The sequence below is a fragment of the Talpa occidentalis genome, unplaced genomic scaffold (assembly GCF_014898055.3).
Source record: "Talpa occidentalis isolate TD23 unplaced genomic scaffold, MPIMG_talOcc4v2.1 talOcc4.8, whole genome shotgun sequence".
In the NCBI taxonomy this organism is placed as follows: Eukaryota; Metazoa; Chordata; class Mammalia; order Eulipotyphla; family Talpidae; genus Talpa; species Talpa occidentalis.
In genome coordinates, this window is record NW_023605194.1 from 93,251,385 (window position 1) to 93,270,652 (window position 19,268).

Consider the following 19,268-nt stretch of genomic DNA (forward strand, 5'->3'; position numbering starts at 1 on the left):
TGGGAGGTCTCCCTGGTGGTGGGTACAGGGGAGCCACAGCTGGAGTCAGCTTCAATGGGACTGGATGCTCGGCTAAGCTGACCTGAATCAGGATCCATGGGGTCCTGGAAGCTGCCACTGCCCGAGCTAACCAGGCTGGGCTGAGGGCTGCTGTAGCACAGCCCGGGCCGATGCCACCAGAGCTTGGGACTGATCCACAAGCTGCATGTGCTGGGGCTGCCCTCAAACCACACTGCTGAAGTGGTAGCATAGACCAACCAACCCAGCCACACCTTGGGCAATAGCAGCTGCTTGGCTCCTTTTGTTAATTGTAACAGGATGGTCCCCAGGAAAGGGGGAGGTTCCAGGTTTCCTGCCCACCCAAAAAGAGGGTGGAGCTGAGCAGGGAGGAGAAGAAGCTGCAGAGGAGACTGAGAAGGAAGGAAGCAGAATGGAGAGCCAGGAGACCTGGAGAAGGCACATGGATCTGAGAGACATGTGACGAAACTACACTTGCCTTTTGGTTGTGAACTGGTTGACACAGATGTGGGTGAGAGACCTGTGGGGAGGTGACATGGCAATTTTTGTCTTGATTTTGATTTTGCTCTTTTCCTTCCACACTTGCCTGGTTGTTTCTGATCCTTTTCTGTGGGTCCCCCCTGGAAGGTGCTTTAGACTTGTGACAGACTTTGGGGCCTTGCTGTGGGCCAATCCCATTTGGGTGAACTTGTACCCACGAGGGGATGGGTAACTTTGGGTGCTTCATTTAGATACTAGACTCTTTGCCTTTCCTGTATTATTTCCTAATTGTATTAAAGTTCCTTCCCATTAAAGTCTCATATGTTTTGTGTTGATGCAGCGGATGGCAGAACCTATTTAGAACAGGTAGATTTGCGGGGTCTGGGCTGCCCCTCTCCCTGCCCAGTAACAAATTTGGTGCCCAATGTGATTCAAGATAGAGCCATCCATGGTTAGTCAGCCCCATGGGGAAATTGGTCTTCCCTATGGCATTGGCTACCATAAGCACAATGTGATTTTTGGTTTCTCTAGTGTGCTTGTTTCATGTAGATTTGCTGCTGAAAAACTGGCTTGGGCTTTGTGAAGATTCGGTGTGTCTGTGTGTAATTTGTTTGTAGTGACTTGCCAATAGATTTGATTTTGTGGAAATTGTTCTGTGCAGCAGTTTTACTCAAAAGATTAGGTAGTACATTGGACCATGTGGCCAGGTCAAAGACGGCAGCTGAGGCCACTTGGAGGGCTCTTGCAAAACTCAAAGTTCTTGTTGCTAAGATTTTGGACCTTTTTTTTCTTTTTGTGATCTCTGCTGTCTCATTAGCAATAATGATTCTTCAGTGATATGCTGCTTTGACTTCTACCATTTCCTGACCTCTGCCTGAGGGGTTTTGCAAGTCAACTATGGAGCAGCTGTGTTTAAATTAGCAAATGTATGCCTGGGTGTTAACAACAGAGTAACCTTAAGCAGTAACTGGTAATTGCTGGTAGCCTTGAAGGATTCTTGGAGATAACTTGAATTTTTGCAAAGTCTGGATCAGAAAAATTAAAAAGGTTTTGTCTGAGTCTGAAAGGATTTGCAACTGTGAATTTTGTCTATGCAATTTGTGGCTAACAGAAGTAAGGACATGACTCCTTTTAATTGAAAGTTAATTGCAGATATTTTGATTTTTGCTTTTTTCAGGTTCTGTTCCAGGAAATCTGGAACCTCCCCCTTTCCTGGGGACCACCCTGTTACACTTTGACAGTGTTGCCTTCCCAAAATATCACATAGCTGGAGTCACACAGTCATGTAGCCTTTTCATATGTGCTGGTAGAAGTGCAAAATGGTAGTCACTTTGGAATACATATGGGTGGTTTCTTATAAAACTTAACATATTTTTACCATATACTCCTTGATATTTACCCATATGTACTGAAACTTTATGGCCACACAAAAACCTGCACATATGTATTTATAGATGTTTTATTCATAATTTCAAACCTTGGAAGCAACCAGGATGTCTTTCAGCAGGAGATTGGATAAATAAAATGTGGTACATCCAGACAATAGGATATATTATTCAGTATTACTAAGTGAACGAAAACCAAATCTAGCGACATGTGGTACGCGTTCCCCAGGCGAGTTTCTCCACAAGATAGAGACATTAGTTATATTTAAAGGGCAGGTTTTTTTTTTTTTTTTTAAGATTTATTTATTTACGCCTTCAAGAACTGGGGTACAGGCCAGAGGTGTGGGGGGTGGGGTGTGAGAGGATTCACCAGAGACAGAGTGGGGAACAGAATAGGCAAATTGACTGAAGTACACTGCTAAGGGGAGCAGTTGGTGTTGGTGAGACAGGAGAGGTCTGCTGTGCCATGTGGGTAAGCTCCCTGGCTAGGGACTGAACTTGTGCTGCAGAGGCTGCGGATAGCTTCATAGGTTGCGTCTTAACCCTTTGCGCCACCAGGGAGGCCCTAAAGGGCAGGTTTATTTGGGAAGGGACAGAAGAATAAAGGACACGTGCATAGACACAAGCAGGCAGAAAGAGCTGCCCCAAAAGGGACAGGTTTGCTAAGAGAGGCCTGCATGGTTGCAGGTGGGCTGCCTTGAGAGCTGCCTCTGCTGAGGGAGATCAGTGAAGAGAAGTCCCAGCATGGTATAAGTCACAGGCAGGCAGGGAAGTTGCTGCCCTGTAGAGGGAGAGAGTTGGTGAAATGAAGCACCTTCATAGTCCCAGGTGGGCAGTGAGCTTGCTGCCCGCCGCATCCCGCCCACCCCCACCCCCCCAGACAGGGTAGAGACTGCACTGATATAGTCTTCTGTTTGGGAGGGGCTCACTCCTTGTGAGCCTTCGAGTTAGTTTCTGATTTCGGATAACTGCAGAATCTGAAAGGGACCGGAGATTCTGTTACTGAGCAGCCCCGATATAAAACGGGTTGCCTGGCTGTGGGTCCTCACCCACGCGCTTCAAAGGGACTTATTAATACTCCACTGCAGGCACACACGAAAGGTTAATAAAAGGTTTATTTACAAGGGAAAGGGAAGTGAGGAAATGTACAACTCAGGGAGAAAATAGGGAAATAAAGTCTTAAATGTGTCCTACCCGATCCACCGACCTGGAAACCCAATGGCACTCTGAGAGCTGGCGGAGAGCCAAAAGGCCCCCCCCCCCCCAAAGCCCACGTGTCTAGTTTTATACCAAACCTGGCTGCTTAACCCCACCCTCAGGTTCCAGCAACCTTCCCTTTGGTGGTGATGGGATTTGTCTTTCCTAATGTCCTGATGGCTTTGGTCTGGAGTGGGGGTGGAGTCCACAAAGCCTGTATGGAAATAGCTTTAGGACATCCTTTCCCCCCTAACAATTCCACAATGGGCTCCATCTCCATATCTTTACCTTTGGATGTGTGCTCTGATACCTGCTTGGATGTTATGCTTTGTAATCTAGGTGTTGGCACCTAAGGATCTTGGTTTCCATAGCTGTGTCATTTGCGCCTAAGGATCTTAGTTTCCACAACTGTGTCAATGGTTATGCCAATCTCTTCTACCCCCACCTCCTTGTGTGAGCCAGGTTTCTGGTCTCATGCACTTCCTTTTTCATTTTTTTTTTTTTTCTATTCCTATCCTCCGTCAATCAGCATTTGGTGTTCTAGATTTTGACCAATAGGTATATAGTGATATCTCATTGCTCTTTTAATTCGAATTTTTTGATGACATGATATAGTACATCCTTTCCTATGCTTATTGGTATATATCTGTCTAACTTCTTTGATAAGGTGTCTGTTAAGGACTTTGGTCATTTTTTATTTTTATTTTTTTAAAAAAATATATATTTTTTAGATTTATTTATGCATACAAGAGCTGGGGTATAGGCCAGAGGTGGGGGGGGGGGTCGGGGGAGGGTGAAAGTATTCACCAGAAACAGAGTAAGGAACAGAACAGGCAGACTGACTGAAATACACTGCTGAGGGTGTTAGGGGGAAAAGGCAGTCCCAAAGCAAATTCCATACAGGCTTTGTGGACTCCACCCCCACCCCAGGTCAAAGCCAAAGACACTGGGAACTCCAAATCCCATCACCACCAAAGGGAAGGTGGCTGGGACCTGAGGGTGGGGTTAAGCAGCCAGGTGGATACAAAAGGCAGACACGTGGGCTTTGGGGGCTCTCTCTCCATTTTGGGGCCCTCGGCCAGCTTGCGGCGTCCGTCTAGCTCTGAGAGTGACTTTGGGGTTTCCAGGTCGTCGGATCGGGTAGGACGCATTAAAGACTTTATTTCCCTATTTTCTCCCTGAGTTGTACATTTTCCTTATTTCTTTTTCTCTTGTAAATAAACCTTTTATTAACCCTTTTGCGTGTGTCTGTAGTAGAGTATTCATAAGTCCCTTTAAAGCGCGCGGGTGAGGACCCACAGCCAGGAACCCGTTTAATATCGGGGTTGCTCTATAACAAGGGGAGCAGTGGGCGAGACAGGAGAGGTCTGCTGCACCATGTGGGTTGCTCTCTGGCCATCCGGGGATCGAACTCATGCTGCAGAGGCTGCAGATTGCTTCATAGTGTGGTGCTTAACCCCTTGAGCCACCAGGGAGGCCCTGTTTTTTTTTTTTATTGTTGAGTTTACAATGTTCATTTTCACCAGGACATGAGGAGGAAACCTAGCCCAAATCCTGACTCACCTCTGGAGAAATGTCAGAGCTGGAATGACTCCAGAAGACATGATGTCCTTGAAGGGACTGATTTATGACCACCCCAAATTTATATATTGAAAACCTCAGTCTTCATAGTACCTCAAAATGTGACTGTACTTGAAGACGGGAACTTAATGAGGTAATTAAATTAAAATGAGGTCACTAGGTTAGGCCTTAAACCCATATGACTGATGTCCTTAGAAGAAGAGACTCGGACACAGACACACACACAGGAGAGACCAAGTAAGGACACATGAAGATGGTCATCAGCCTCCAGAAGAAATTCCCCAGAAGGAACCAGCCCTGCAGACACCTTCATCTTGGTCTTTGAACCTCCAGAGTTGTGAGAAACTGGATGTCTGCTGTTAACTACCAGTCTGTGCTACTTCTTAAGTTTGTTATGGCAGCCCCAGCAAACTAATACAGTCCATTACCACCCACTTAGTTCAACAAGCATTTACTAAAGCTTATCACTTAACATGCTAGACAGGCTGTATATTAGGTGGGAAGAGATAAGGTTTCCATTCTTTGGAAACTATGGTCTAGATGTGTCATTTGCATATGAAGAAGTGAGACTCAGGTGGGTACCTGAGATAATATTAACCTTTCCTGCTTCCTCTTAGTCCATTGGGGGGGTCTCTTCCCACAACATCACTGGCTGAGCCTGTTTGTGGACTCAGAGGGCACTTTGTTATAGTGGAAAATTGCCCTGAAAAAGGTCCAGAGAAGCAAAAGTCTAGTCTACTTTCTGTACTTCATGGCTGTGTAGCCCAAAGTTTTATGCTTTTGTGAAATGGGCTTGAGAAACCCTAACCAGTCTTCCCCTTCCCATAGGCATACAGGCCAAAGGATGTAATGTAGGCAAAGTACCAACTGGAAAGCATAATTATTAGGATGGCGGAAACTGAGGGGCAGCCTCCTGGACCCCGTTCAAGGTCTAAGGCCCAAGTCTGCATTTGCTCCCACAGCGGGCACTTGCCATCTGGCTTCTGGAGACCTGCTGCTCCAATGTGCTAATGACATGGGCCTGCACAACTCTCAGCAATTACCCTCAGCAGATCTAGACACAAGAGCCCCTGGCTCCAGAGCGAACACTGGTCTTTATGACAGTGTAAGTATATGGTGTGTATTTTGTCTGCCACTGAGAAAGTATACCTGGGTGAGCACATGTGATTCTACAGCACTTACCTCAGTCTCGCTGTGATAATTAATTCTATGTCAGTATGTGTCAATGTGGTCAGACCGGAGCACCTAGATAGTTGCCCAAACTCCAGTTTAGATGCAACTTTCAAGGTAGTTTTTCGAGGAGATTGACTTAAATCAGTGAACTTTGATAAAGCAGCTTACCCTCCAGCATGTGGTGGGCCTCATCCAATCAGTTGAAGGTCTTAAGAGAAAACAGATTAAGATCCCTGACGAAGAGGTGTTTCTGCCTTTAGACTGCTTTCAGACTTGAACTGAAACATGAACTCTTCCTGAGTCCCCAGGCTGCCTTCCAGGACAGACTTGCCAGCCTCTGCAATCACACAAGCTAATACCTTAACAGACACACACACACAAACACACAGACACACACACACACACACACCCCTTATTGGCTCTCCCTTTGGAGATCTCGGCCCACTATACCCTTGTGCATTAGTCAGTGTGGGCTGTTATAACAAAATGTCATAGACTGGGTGGCTCACACAATAAGCTTATTTCTCACAGTTCTTGATTGGGAAGTGGAAAGTCTAAGATTAAGATACCTGCAGATTCTGTTCCCAGTGAGGATTCTGTCCTTGGCTAATAGAGGATACCTGCTGACTTTGTTCAAATGGGGCTTGAGAGAAAGGGAGAGGGAAAAAGGAGGAAGAGAAGGAGAAGGTGCAGAAGTAGGGAGTGAAGTAAAAAAAAAGAAGGATGAGGTTAAGAAGAAATGAGTTGCTCTGATCTATTCTTTTCATCAGGCCACTAATTCCATCACAAGAACTGCACCCTCACAGCTTCATCTAAACTTAATTACCCCCTGAAGACCCTACCTCCAAATTTTCCAATCTTCATCACATTGGGTGTAGGACTTTACAAATGAACTTTAGGGAGATACAAACATTTAGTCCATAACACCTTTATCCCCATCCTTAAATAACTCATGTGTATTGTTTACTATGCTTACGAAACACTATTCTAAACTTTCCTTCATATGTATTAATTCATCTAATCTTGATAGCAGCTATGTGAATTATGACTATTGGAGGTTACTTATTATCCATTGAAGGTTAAGGAACTTGTATGATTTCAAGCTAGTGATTACCTCCAGTGCTGCCTTTTTGACCATCATGCTGAACTGCCTCTGGGTGCATGCTCACAATCCTGGGCATAACGTCACTGCTCACACCTGCTTAAACAGCAGACACCACATGGTCTCCCAAGTGAGTGACCAGTTATCTCAGCCACAGTGGGGTGTGGGACAAGTATGCTGTTGAGAAAGGCTCCTGTGACGCTGAGGCATTCCCACTCATGTTAGTGGAGACCCTGGCTCCTGTCTAGGATCACGGTGGTTGGAATAGTGCCTGGCATGGACACTGGCATTGAGGGGCTGCTGATGGGCAACTAGGTAGATGATCTGATGTGACACTGCAAAAGTAAACCAAGGAGTGCTTCCCTGTGACATTCCCAGAGTGGAGTAGGTAGAGATTTATATAATCCAAACTTCTGGCTCAAGCCTGAGCTCATGTGTTTGCCTTCTCTGCATTCCAAATGCTACTGAAATGACATCAAAGATGTAAAAAGGAAGTCAATGTGTAATGCGCTCACACCAGCAGGGGTCATTTTCTGTGCCCAGAGATTCTTGAGTTTCAGAAAGACAGGAAGTAGATGGGAACATATGGAAAGGTAAACCGGAGAAGATTAACCACAGCATAGAACATGCTAGGGAAAGTGCTGCAGGAAGCGCTTAAGTTGAGAAATAGACCATATGCAGTATTACTAGTATGGTGATACTAATAATTATAAGAAGCAATGTATTTTCTCACCTTCAATCTGCAGGAATATTCCTCAGGGACACTGAGATGTCATTTCTCAAGGTCACCCCTGAGTGTGGAGGCCGCCATTCTCCTGCTCGTGAGGGCAAGCACTTTTCACTGTAGGCCTACTTAGACTGCTTCTGAGTTCATAGATAAACATTCTTGCTTCCTTGGACATTTTTTTTTCTGGGGTCTTGGCTCCATCACTTTGGTTAGATTTGTCAAAAACTCATGAACTAAGGCTACAGTGCTCTTTGAGAATTTCGTGACTTTCCTAATTTCTCAGAGCTAGTTAGTTGGTGGCTGAGCAGTTCTTGGTGGTGATTAGTTCTCGGTATTTTCTGTCCTCACTATCAAACTGCTTTTCAAAATAGATTCTGTGTATATTGTCCTATTTGGGACTCAACAATTGCCCATGGAAAATATCAGATATATATGTCCTTACTTGAGAAGTGAGGAATCTCAAACACAGCGCAATGGAAGGATTTGTCCAAAGTCACACAGTAAGGAGGGGCAGAGTCATCTGGGGGTCACACGTCTCAAGGGCAGTGCTTTTGTGTTGCTTCCTTAGTGTGCTGCAAGGGAGAGCAGCACTTCTGTGCCCTCAGAGTGCCAAGAAGACAGCAGAAGCAGTCTGTTCAGACTCCTCTACAAACCTGGTCCAGCAACCCAGGGTGTGACCTCAAAATAAATCCTCTCTAGAGCTGGAACTCTTCACATATGTCTTTTCTCAAATAAGAACATTCATTACAAAGTGAGCATCAAAGGCAAAGGAATTTCAGGATTTTATTATTATTATTATTATTCCTATGGACTCCCCAAGCACTTTCTATTTCCAAAACCCCAGGAAGATATTAGCTTTCCCATCCTCTCCACTCCTCTCTGAAAGTCAATACATCCCACTTGGCTTTAATTGATGCCATTGGGTAATTGTTAATTACTGCCCACTGTCCCCTAGTGTGTAATGAGTGGTGAGCCAGTGCCGCTGGGATGCAAGCAGCAATCCTACACAGCCAAGCTGTTCACTTGGATGGCCTGAGATGCTCTCCTCTCTGCCCCTCCTAGTTCAGAGTGGCATCATGCCAAAGAGATTTGTCCCACATCTGCATCTGACCAACAGAGACTGCCACTCACATCTGTCAGCTACCCCTGGCCAGAAACCATAGCAATCAGCTAGAATGGGTTTAATTGACCATTCCTTGTCTTAATCTGCAGGCACATCTGAAGATTTGACTTTGGGAGGTTCCCAGCTAATTGGCTAGCAGCTGACTTGGATAGGCAGCTGTCCCTGTGGTTACCCTATTCTCAGCCTATGTGGATATTTTCAAATTCCAACTGAGCTATAAGTTATTCATAGGCCTTTGGTGGGGGTGGAAGGGAGTCTAAAGTGATATTATCCCTTTCAGTTCACATTTTAAGCTGCCTCGTGCTGGAAGAAGGTCTGGGGTTTGGATCAGACAGACCTCAGCTTGTTGGGAGGATTAATTAACTTAATACATGATTTAAGTGCTAAGAATTGTGGCTGGCCTATAGTAAGCTCTTGGATTATGTTAACTATTGTTGTAGAGATTAGAGATCATGCCTCTAAAGTCCAGTTCACAGTGGCTATTATTATTATAAGCCTAGTTCAGTACAGAAGGCTTACCCTTTCCCCACCCTCTGCTTGGAGTCAAATTGATGCTCCTGGGAGAGAGAAGCCCTAGAAATCACCTGGGATATAGGAGCAAAAGACTCATATAAACTAGACCAACTGATTTTAATTTCTGGGATTTATTCTCTTCATATATTGGACCCTGGGGACCCTACAATGACTTGAGTAGTGTCCCCTCCCAAATTAATGTTAACTTATATGTCAAAATGTGACCTTATTTGGAAATAGTGTCTCTGCAGATATAATCAAGTTAAGATGGGATCATACTGGGTTAGTGAGCCCTAATCTTGCTTCTTATAAGGACACCTGACTGTTGTCCTTGTAAGAAGAAAGGGATAGTAGACCATGTGAACCATGGAGGCAGAGGCGAGAATAGTGCATTTTATAGCCAAGGGAAGTCAAAGATTGCTGGCAAGCACCAGAAATTGCAAGAGGTGAGGGTGGATTCTTCTAGAATCATCAGAGAGAACAAGGTCTGCTGACAACTTGACTTCAGACTTGTAACCTCCATGGCAGTGACAGAATATATTCCTCTGATTTTAAGCCACCAGGTTTGTGGTACTTTGTGACTGTAGCCACAGGAAACCAACATACACTCTGAGAAGTCTTCCAACTAATAGACTTAACTCACTAGGACACACCAAGCCTTGTCTCCTCGTTTGTTACCATCTATTTGCTTTCACTATCCTGACTTCTGAACATGCCTTAGGCCTTGAAACAATTGAAGTTGGAGAGAGGATAGTAGACAGAAGAGGTCAAAATGCCAGAGCAGCATATGGAGTTAGGAAAGGTTAGGTGGAAGGAAAAGAATCCCATGGCTGGAAAAAAGGTCTTGCTTCATTTGTGGGGTAACTCCCAGGGGCAGTGGTCACCAGGGAAAATGCCATGTGTGCATCAGTTAAACAAAGAGAGTTCTAGAGCCTCATATTTCTGGTAGGGCTTAGGTTTTGTCATTAAATCAGTTCTGAGGATTTAGGATTTGCCAGATTGACCTGTATTTGCCAGTGAATTTATAGGCTTCCTTTTAACAAAATATTTAATAGGCTATTTGTCTCTGAAAGTTGGGGAAGGAACTGACATTTGCCTCTAATGTACATGGCATTATGCAGGGGATTTTATGTATTTTTTATTGACTTTTGAGAATAAATGTGTGGTAATTACTATTAACTCTAGCTTGAAAAGGACGCTCAGAGCTGTGGATTAGCTCACGTGACTTGTCAACGATTCATCTAAGGGTGAAGCAAAGGTCTGTCTGACACTGTAGACCAGCTCCATGAGGCTGTTCCAGCTTTCTTTCCTCTTTCTCAAATTTAAACACCCACTCAGTGTCATTTTTACTTGCAAAAATAAATTCATAGAATCATAAAATGTCAGAATTAGGATTTTACACCTTCTTACCTTAGGAATGAAGAGATTTTTCCTGCCATAATTTCCCTAAACGGAGCTGTAATTTTAATCCTTTCAATCTGTTATATCTTGACATGTCTGATTCTTCAAAGAAAGAGACAAACTGACCAAACCAGTGGGTGACAGTCAGTGGGTAAACCAGGGAGTGGCTGGAGAGGCCCAATCCAGTTCAGTCTCTTGACCACACCAGCTCTGGTAAAACCTCATTTTCAAAGAGAAGTCATTGGACAGGCCCCTTCATTAGCGTTCTTGATACTTCTAGGAACCAGATAAAATTCTTTCAAGCCTTCTTTCATTGATGAGAAAATAATGAAAGACAATAGTTACCTTTGCCTGCATGATCTGTAAGGAGAAATGAATGGCAAAGCCTAGAAATGAAGTTCATTATGTCCTGACCTCATTCATTCACTTGCTTATAAACTTTGTTTTTTTTTCCCCTTTTTAAAAAAAATTTATTTATGCATTCAAGAACTGGGGTGTAAGCCAGAGGTGCGGGGTGTCAGAGGATTCACCAGAGAGAGTGGTGAGAAGAACAGGCAGGCAGATCTATTGAAATACACTGCTGAGGGGAGCAGCTGATGAGGCAGGAGAGGTCTGCTGTGCCATGTGGGCTGCTCTCTGGCCAGCCGGGGATCGAACTCATGCTGCAGTGGCAGGCGATAACTTGATAGTGCTGTCTTTAACGCCTGCGCCACCAGGGAGGCCCTACTTAAAAACTTTGATTTTCTAAAAATCATTGATGATCAGGAGCATTAATCAAAGGCAAGTCAGGCACAAATTGCTTATCATTTTTTTTTCCGAGAAAATTTTTATTTCAATTTGTGCAACTCCTTTGAGATATTGCTCATATGCAATAAATTACACATATTCAACTACACCGTTTAATGAGTTTTGACTATGTATACACCCATAAAGCCGTTACCACAATCAAAATACCTAACATTTCCATCAGTCACTCCCAAAGATTGCCTGGTGTCCTACCTTTCCCTCTGCTTCCAGGCCAAGCAACCATTGGTCTGCTTTCTGTCACTATATATTTGTCTGCATTTCCTAGAGCTTTATGTGAATGAATCATACAGTATTTACTCTTCTTTTACTCAGTATAATGATTCCTGTTGTTGTCTACATGATAGTTCATTCCATTTGATTGACAAGTAACATTGCATTGTATGGGTATACTGTAGTTTGCTTGTCTATTGATCTGTGGATGGGCTTCTAGGTTGTTTCTGTTTTACCATTGTTTTTAACAAACATCAGCACAGGGCATTTTGATATGTTGACTCTTTGTTACTCAGGTGTGACTGAACACAGCACTCTGATTCCATGTCCTTAAAAAAGGACATGTTTTTTTTTAAGTCCCAGAGAATCTATAGTTCAAGAGTCCCCTGGTTCCACCCAGAAACCTGGTAATCAAATCTCTTTATGAGTAACTCTATATAAGAGGATTAGGACAGAACTTACCAGGCTGGGTGAAAACAAAAGAATGAAGCAACAGGTCTTGAAATATTACTGAACAATTTTCAAATTTATTGTCAAAGAGAGAAACTGAAAAACCAACCAAAAGAACATTATTTCCCAAAGCTGGCTTCATAAAGCATTTGTTCTGCAGGATGATAATAGAACTTTTTTGCAAATAAAAACAAAACAAAGAATCAGCTATCATGATTACTTAAACAAATTTAAATTTCTTGATTGCCAGACTTCTCAGAGTGGTTAACACATTGATGTTAATTTTCACTATATAGTCCAAGGGGACTGGTATGGAGTGTGAATTTAATTTGACATTTCACAAATGTATTTAACCAGCAAACTGTTTGTTTGTTTTTTGATGAACTCTTCCACAAGCCCATACTCTAGGAAATGCTCTTTTATTTTATTCCCAGAACAATTTAATATAAAGGAAAAAGAAGTTGATAATAAAATAAGGGAGTAGCAAGGTGAGTTAGATTCAAAACCTAGTTCATAATGGCTCACAGTAAACTGCAAAGCTAGAATTTTATATTTTTAAATGGGGCATCCAGGTTCCAGCTTTTAGTTAATTCCTTGAATCATGAATAGATGACTCTGTTAGTGCACAAGGCAATCACTACATATCATCTCCCTTTTCTTTGTTCATAATGTGACAATGTTTACATTATTTGATTGACTTTTTTCTCATGCTAAATGGCTCTTTGGTGGAGCTTCTTCTCAGTGATCTCAGACTGTAATGGGCAGTTGTTCTCAGCAAGCTTCCCTTGGTCCTTGTCATTTCTCTTCTTGGCAGTGGGTGGCACTGAGGGGCCATCCTTGGGGGGTGGGGTGCTGGGAGGGGCGCATGCATAGGTCAGGTTATAGCCAACAAGTGTGCTCTTTATGACAAGAACATGCTGGTGCTTATGGGATGCCATAAAGCCCCATCTTGTTGCTTTATAAACTCTACTGAAATCCAAATTCTATAAATGAGCAATTCCTTTGCATAATGAACGGATGAGACTGTTTTATGCACTTTTATGTTGTTCCAAGTCTGTGGTTTTACTAAATTTCCACCTCAAAGATATGTAATTAGAGTTTCAACAATCTGCTATCTTGGCCCTCCCCACCCAACTCTGGAATTCACAACAATTTCACAGGCTGATTTCTGACAGGAATAAACACAAAGTAGGGTGTGTGTGCGTGCGTGCGTGTGTGTATGTGTGTGTGGTGTTTGTGGATGCACACACATACAGGCATATGTCTGTATGCCTGCCTATCTGCTTTCTGTCTGTTGGTCTTGTGTGGGTAGAGGGGCATGGCTGAAAATCGTAGAAGACTGGATCTTGTAGAAAGTGACATGAAAGGGTAGCTGGGCCTGGCTACGAAATGTCTCCCTTTGACTTGCTTCTGACTTTGTAACTATTGTGGACCATCACATCCTCCTCCTCCTAGGCCCCAGACCCCAGAGGTTTATCTTCTCACTGTCCTCTACAAAAGCCTGCTCATTCCTCCCACCCAAGCTTTTGCTCTTGCTGGTTTCACTAAAATGGCCCTTACTTCTATGGGCCAAATGCTTTTTACTTTCAGATTCAATTCAAACTTCCTCAGTTCTGCAAACTCTTCTCTTTCTCCTCTAGTCCTTCGGGATTTTGTTTTCTCATTCTCTCTGTACTGTAAGGTGGTACCACAAAGTTCAGCATTGACATATTGTACGTGTTTTTATGTTGCCTAGATGTTAAGTTCCCTTGGGCTGGGGATCAAATCCTGTATTTCCTTGTAGATGTGTGCACTGTGTAGTGATTCTCTGGATACATTCAGTTTGGGAGTAGGGACTGAAACCATATGTTATGAAGCTTCAGATAGGGGTTCTAGGTTTTTGCAATCACTAATGTATCTTTAGTTAACTGGAATCATACAACTTTCCAGAAGGACAGAATTTGGGGTGAGGTGGATCCAGCCCAGGCTAGTGGTTATGGACAGTGCTTATGGAGTGACCATACCAAGAGACTCCTGTTCCATTTTCTTTAACTTTTTAAAAGATTTATATATTTATAACTACGCCTACTGGGGTGTAGGCCAGAAGTGCGGGGAATGAGAGAATTCACCAGAGGCAGAGTGGGGAGCAGAACAGGCGGATCTGCTGAAATACACTGCTAAGGGGAGCTGTGGAAGAGACAGGAGAGGTCTGCTGCGTTGTGTGTGTCAGTTCCCTGGCCAGGGATCAAACTCGTGCTGCAGTGGCTGGCAACATAACCTGAGTACTTGACAAGTATTTTTCAAACCTTTTCATTCACCCTATAGCATTTCCTTTGAGGATAGTGAGTGCCTCTTTCCCTTTATGAATAGAAAATAGTATTTAAAAAGGGAGCTGAGGCCATTTAGTTTATACTAGAGAGCAGGAAAAGAGCCAGTTAGCAAAGGCTAACTGGTTAAATACATCGCTGTGTCTTTAACTCCTGAGCCACCAGGGAGGCCCACGTTTCATTTTCTTAACAGCCTTGTGACTGCAGTACAAATTTTGCTCTGTGCAGAGTATTTTTCTTCTCTTGCTCTTATTTCTGGAATAAGATCTCGGCAGGGTTTAGGGGACAAGTCAATCATGGCAGGGACTATATGACATGGTGAAAAATGTTGGGAGTTTGGGAATTGACAAACTTGGGGCTAGTTCTTGGCTTTGAACTTTTTAATTCTGTGACATTGAGCGATTTACTTCCCCACTCAACTGATTTCTTCAAATTTAACATTAGACTAGAATGCTTCCCACGTAAGGTCGATGGAAAGGTAGATCTTTCATAAAGTCTCACCATTATCATCAACAGAAAAGTGAGGACAATAGATGGAGGGCAGAGAAAACAAGCATGGTCTATTCCTTGAATGTTGCAATCAGGCTTCATCAAGATGAAAATTCATCTTTTCCATAGCTATTTCTGAGGCTACTCAGGTTCATCTCATAAAACTTCATCTCCTGCAAATCCCAGCCTACATCTGCTCATCAGATCACAGGAGACACACCAGATCTGACACACAGTGTGGCCCAAGTGTCTGAGCCAACCTCCAAAATACACCTATTATGCCTTTGCTAACTGGCTCTCTTTTTGCTCTCTTGTATAAACTAAATGGCCTCAGCTCCCTTTTCTAAATACTATTGTTATTCGTAAGGGGTCAGAGGCACTCACTATCCTCAATGGAAATGCTATAGGGAGAATGAAAAGGATTGAAACCATACTTGTAAAGCACTCAGGGAATGTTATAGGTGAGAGAGGCCTTAGCGTCTCTTTAATTAAAGTTCCACTTATAGATAGGGAAACAGTTCCCAGCAGAGGAATCCAATCATGCTCAAGGACACAGCCAAGGAGCACTGGTACAAAGAATCAAGTGGCAGTGCCTAGCTTCTAGGTTACTTCCCTGACACCACAATGAGGATCCTTTTGTGCATTGAAGAAAAAAACGGTTGGACCCATCTTCTATGTCTTTGACATTCCTAAGAACTAGGTAAATTTCTTTCAAATACTCATTACACTTTTCTTATCCCTGGGGAGCTAACAATCTAGTTGCATGGACACTAGAGTGACACTAGAAGGCGATGTTGAGTTTGGGGAGGGGAGACATCCATGCTGGCCCAAGTGAAGGTGAGAAGCAACCTCAGGGACTGGAGGGCTCATTTTCAGCACACACCAAATGGGGGCGTTGTAGGCCGATTCAGATACTGATGAGCAGGACAGTCCATAGGTGGGAAAAGATATATGTGAAGAGAGAGAAATCAGGGTGGGAGTTGAGTGAAATTAGATCGGGTCAAGTCAAGGGGGTGTTCAGATTTAGACAAGTGAGAGCCACCAAAGGGTATAGAGAGAGGAGTGATTTTAAAATAGTTTTGGTGATGAGCATTTGGGTTATCCTTTCCCTCTTGTTCCTGTCCACACTTCCCCTACCCCAGCCTCATGCCTCAGGGAATGATACTTTCCCACCCTTTCACAGGGATGGGATACCTGATTTTTCTTGCTGAAAACTGCTGCTTACTGGGACCATCACCAATTTGCTTCAAAAATGAGCTCTTCACTGGTCCTGAGATTTTTGGGAATTTTTTTTTTTTTTTTTTTTTTTTTTTTTTTAGCTCGCATTTATTGAAGCCAACAACTCTTGGCTAAATATTCTATACCCTTATATTTCTGTATTTAAGTCTCAAAATAATCATTACCTTGAATATGGAAAAAATAAAGGTCTACATAATTAAGGGATGGTCAGGGTAACAAGGAGTCTAGATTCAGACAGACCTTGTCACAGGCCTTGCTTGTCTAGCCCTACTGTTGAGTCCCCATGCCAAATAGTAGGAATTCCACAAAACCTGGCCAGCTGACCAGTGAAAAACAGACCCTCCATGCTGCAGAAATTTCCTGCTTTTGTGCAGTGGCTCTGGGACTGGCTGAAACCTGATGGCTACGTGCAGATGCAGGTGGCAGAGGACTAACCTAAAAGTGATGGAGGACTCAGGAGCATGCCAAAATACTCACCCTTGGGTGGACACTTAAGATGCTAATGAGGGGCCTCCCTGGTGGCGCAAGGAGCCCACTTTACGTAAGCACCACCTTACGAAGCAATCCGCAGCCTCTGCAGCACGAGTTCGATCCCCTGCCAGCCAGGGAGCAACCCACATGGCGCAGCAGACCCCTCCTGTCTCGCCTGCTGCTCCCCTCAGCAGTGTACTTCGGTCAATCTGCCTGTTCTGCTCCCCTCTCTGTCTCTGGTGGATCCTCTCACCCCCTGCATCTCTGGCCTGTACCCCAGCTCTTGTATGCATAAATAAATAAATCTTTTTTTTTTAAAAAGATGCTAATGAGGGCCTCCCCAGTGGCACAACGGTTGAACGCTGGGTTGCGAAGCTGCCCGCAGCCTCTGCAGTGCTGGTTCGATCCCCGGCTGCTCCCCGGCCCACGGAGGAGGGTCCCACATGGCGTGCAGACCTCTCCTGCCGCCCGCTGCTCCTCTCAGCAATGTACTTCGGTCCTTCTGCCTGCTCTGCTCCCCGCTCTGGCTCGGTGAATTCTCTCATCCTCCCGCGCTTCTGACTGTACCCAGTGCTTGTACAAATAAATAAATAAATCTTTAAAAAAAAAAAAAAGATGCTAATGAGACATGGGACGTTTGAAGAAACACATCTGCACATGCCCCAGTGCGGCCCAGCCTAAGCCGTGCTTTGGGACTGCTCCCCACTACCCCACTCTGGTCACCAACCCCATAAAACCAGGACCCACCACTCTCAGTTAAGACTGTGACTCAGGCCAGTTGCTGCCCCTCTTACAGTGTGTGATCCCAATATATATTCCTGACTTAAACTATTACTGGCTCTTTCAGATTTGTGGGGGTTAATTGTTGGAAGTCAGAGAAAGACCTTTTGGAGTCCAATGAGCTGATACTTAGCTGTCCACTCCACACTGCAGCCTTTTCCCCTGCCAGCCTTTTCCTCTTGGCTGGTCACCCACTGGGAGGAATTGACTCTGCCAAGTGGTCTTTCTAAGGTGTCTTAATGATCAGGGTGCTATTTTGAGCAATATTAGGACAAAGTCCAGAGGAGGCAGCTAGTCCCTCTCGCCTATGCAGGTAATGCATGGAATTGGAATGCCTGAGAAGGTCTTGCTCTCTAGCCTTATCAGCTGAGGAGGCAGGGCTGCCCTTTTTAGATCCTGGGGAAACTGGCAAGGAAGTCTGACTGGGTGGGGCTGCCGAGCACCTAGGTCAGTACACTCAGTTCTAAAGGTCTCTGTGTCTATCTGTCCCATTTACCGGAGGTCTTACGTTACGTTCCCAGTGGCCCTATTCCTTAGCACAGTGCCTGACCCAGAATAAGAGCTTAAAACACGTTGAATGAAAGAACCACACCATGAGCAATGAGTTGTAATTCCTCCCTCAGACTACTTCCTTATGAGAAAATAGGTATTTACGAGAACCTAGTAGAGGTTAAATGAATATGGCGCTATTTGTGCCTAATGAATCAATAAATATTTTCTTTGTTTCTTTTTTCACCTTGGGCACAGCTCTTTCCTACTCTCAACCCCTTTTCACAATTTAACAATGAAGGGGTTAGTCCATTATCCAAGAGCTTAACCTGTCTGATTCCAAATACTCTGTAATAGTCCAGTGTTTGGCATTGCCCCTCAGGAAAATTCTTCAGTTTTTTGCAGCTATTATGCACAGCTGACTGTATATTAATTATCAATTAAACATAAATCACTTAAGGGATTCTTCAAGCTCCTCAGGGATACTACCTTAGTTGCTTAGAAAGATATAGCAGGGAATATTACTAACAGTAAACCCAGTACCAACAGCGATGTTTTGTCTTCCTTTCTCCAAACACAGGCTACTATTTTTTCTGAGTGGATTTTAGTATGGCTTTTTAACTATTGTCTCTGCTACAGATCTGAGAAACAAAGATGCTTAGTTGATATTTTGATATCAAGGAGTGTGCAGGGAGAGAATGCTGTATTTTGTGGTGCAAAATGGCATTTGGGGGCCCCCTGCTGTCAGTCACCAGGGGTTTGGACAAGAAAACTATGGTATTAGGTCTGCATTGCCCCCTGCTGTCTAGACTCATTTTTGATAGTCAGAACTGGCTATTCCCTGGTCAGCTCCACAGCCATCTAGCGAAACCGTGAAGGTCTCACAAGAAGAATGTAGGCTCAATCCTGTCCTCAGGGAATTTGTTTTCTGGTCTTGTCACCGCTTCCTTGAGAATACCAGTCTTCTGATTTCTCATCGTTCAATTATTCTTCATTCACTTTTTTTTCAACAAACATTTGCTGAGCACATTTTATGTTCCAGATACCGTAATGTGTGCCAAGGTTATAGAGGTAAACAAGTCTTACCCTCATGGACTTTTGCCCGCTTACTCCCTTGCCTTTTTTTTTTTTTTTTAAGATTTATTTATTCATGCATACAAGAACTTGGGTACAGGCCAGATGTGCGGGAAGGTGAGAGGATTCACCAGAGACAGAGTGGGGAACAGAACACGCACACTGACCAAAATACACCGTTGAGGGGAGCAGCAGGTAAGACAGGAGAGGTCTGCCAAGCCATGTGGGTATCTCACAGGATCAAACCCGCACT

General features: G+C 43.9%; 1 long non-coding RNA gene across 2 annotated transcripts in view; it reads left to right on the top strand.

The window, feature by feature from the left end:
• The first annotated feature begins 411 nt into the window (after positions 1-411).
• Positions 412-19,268, top strand: part of LOC129144985 (uncharacterized) — a 162,590-nt gene continuing 143,733 nt past the window's right edge. For both annotated transcript variants that reach the window (XR_008549926.1, XR_008549925.1), the window contains exon 1: positions 412-529. This is a non-coding gene — a long non-coding RNA (uncharacterized LOC129144985). The remainder of the gene's footprint in view (positions 530-19,268) is intronic.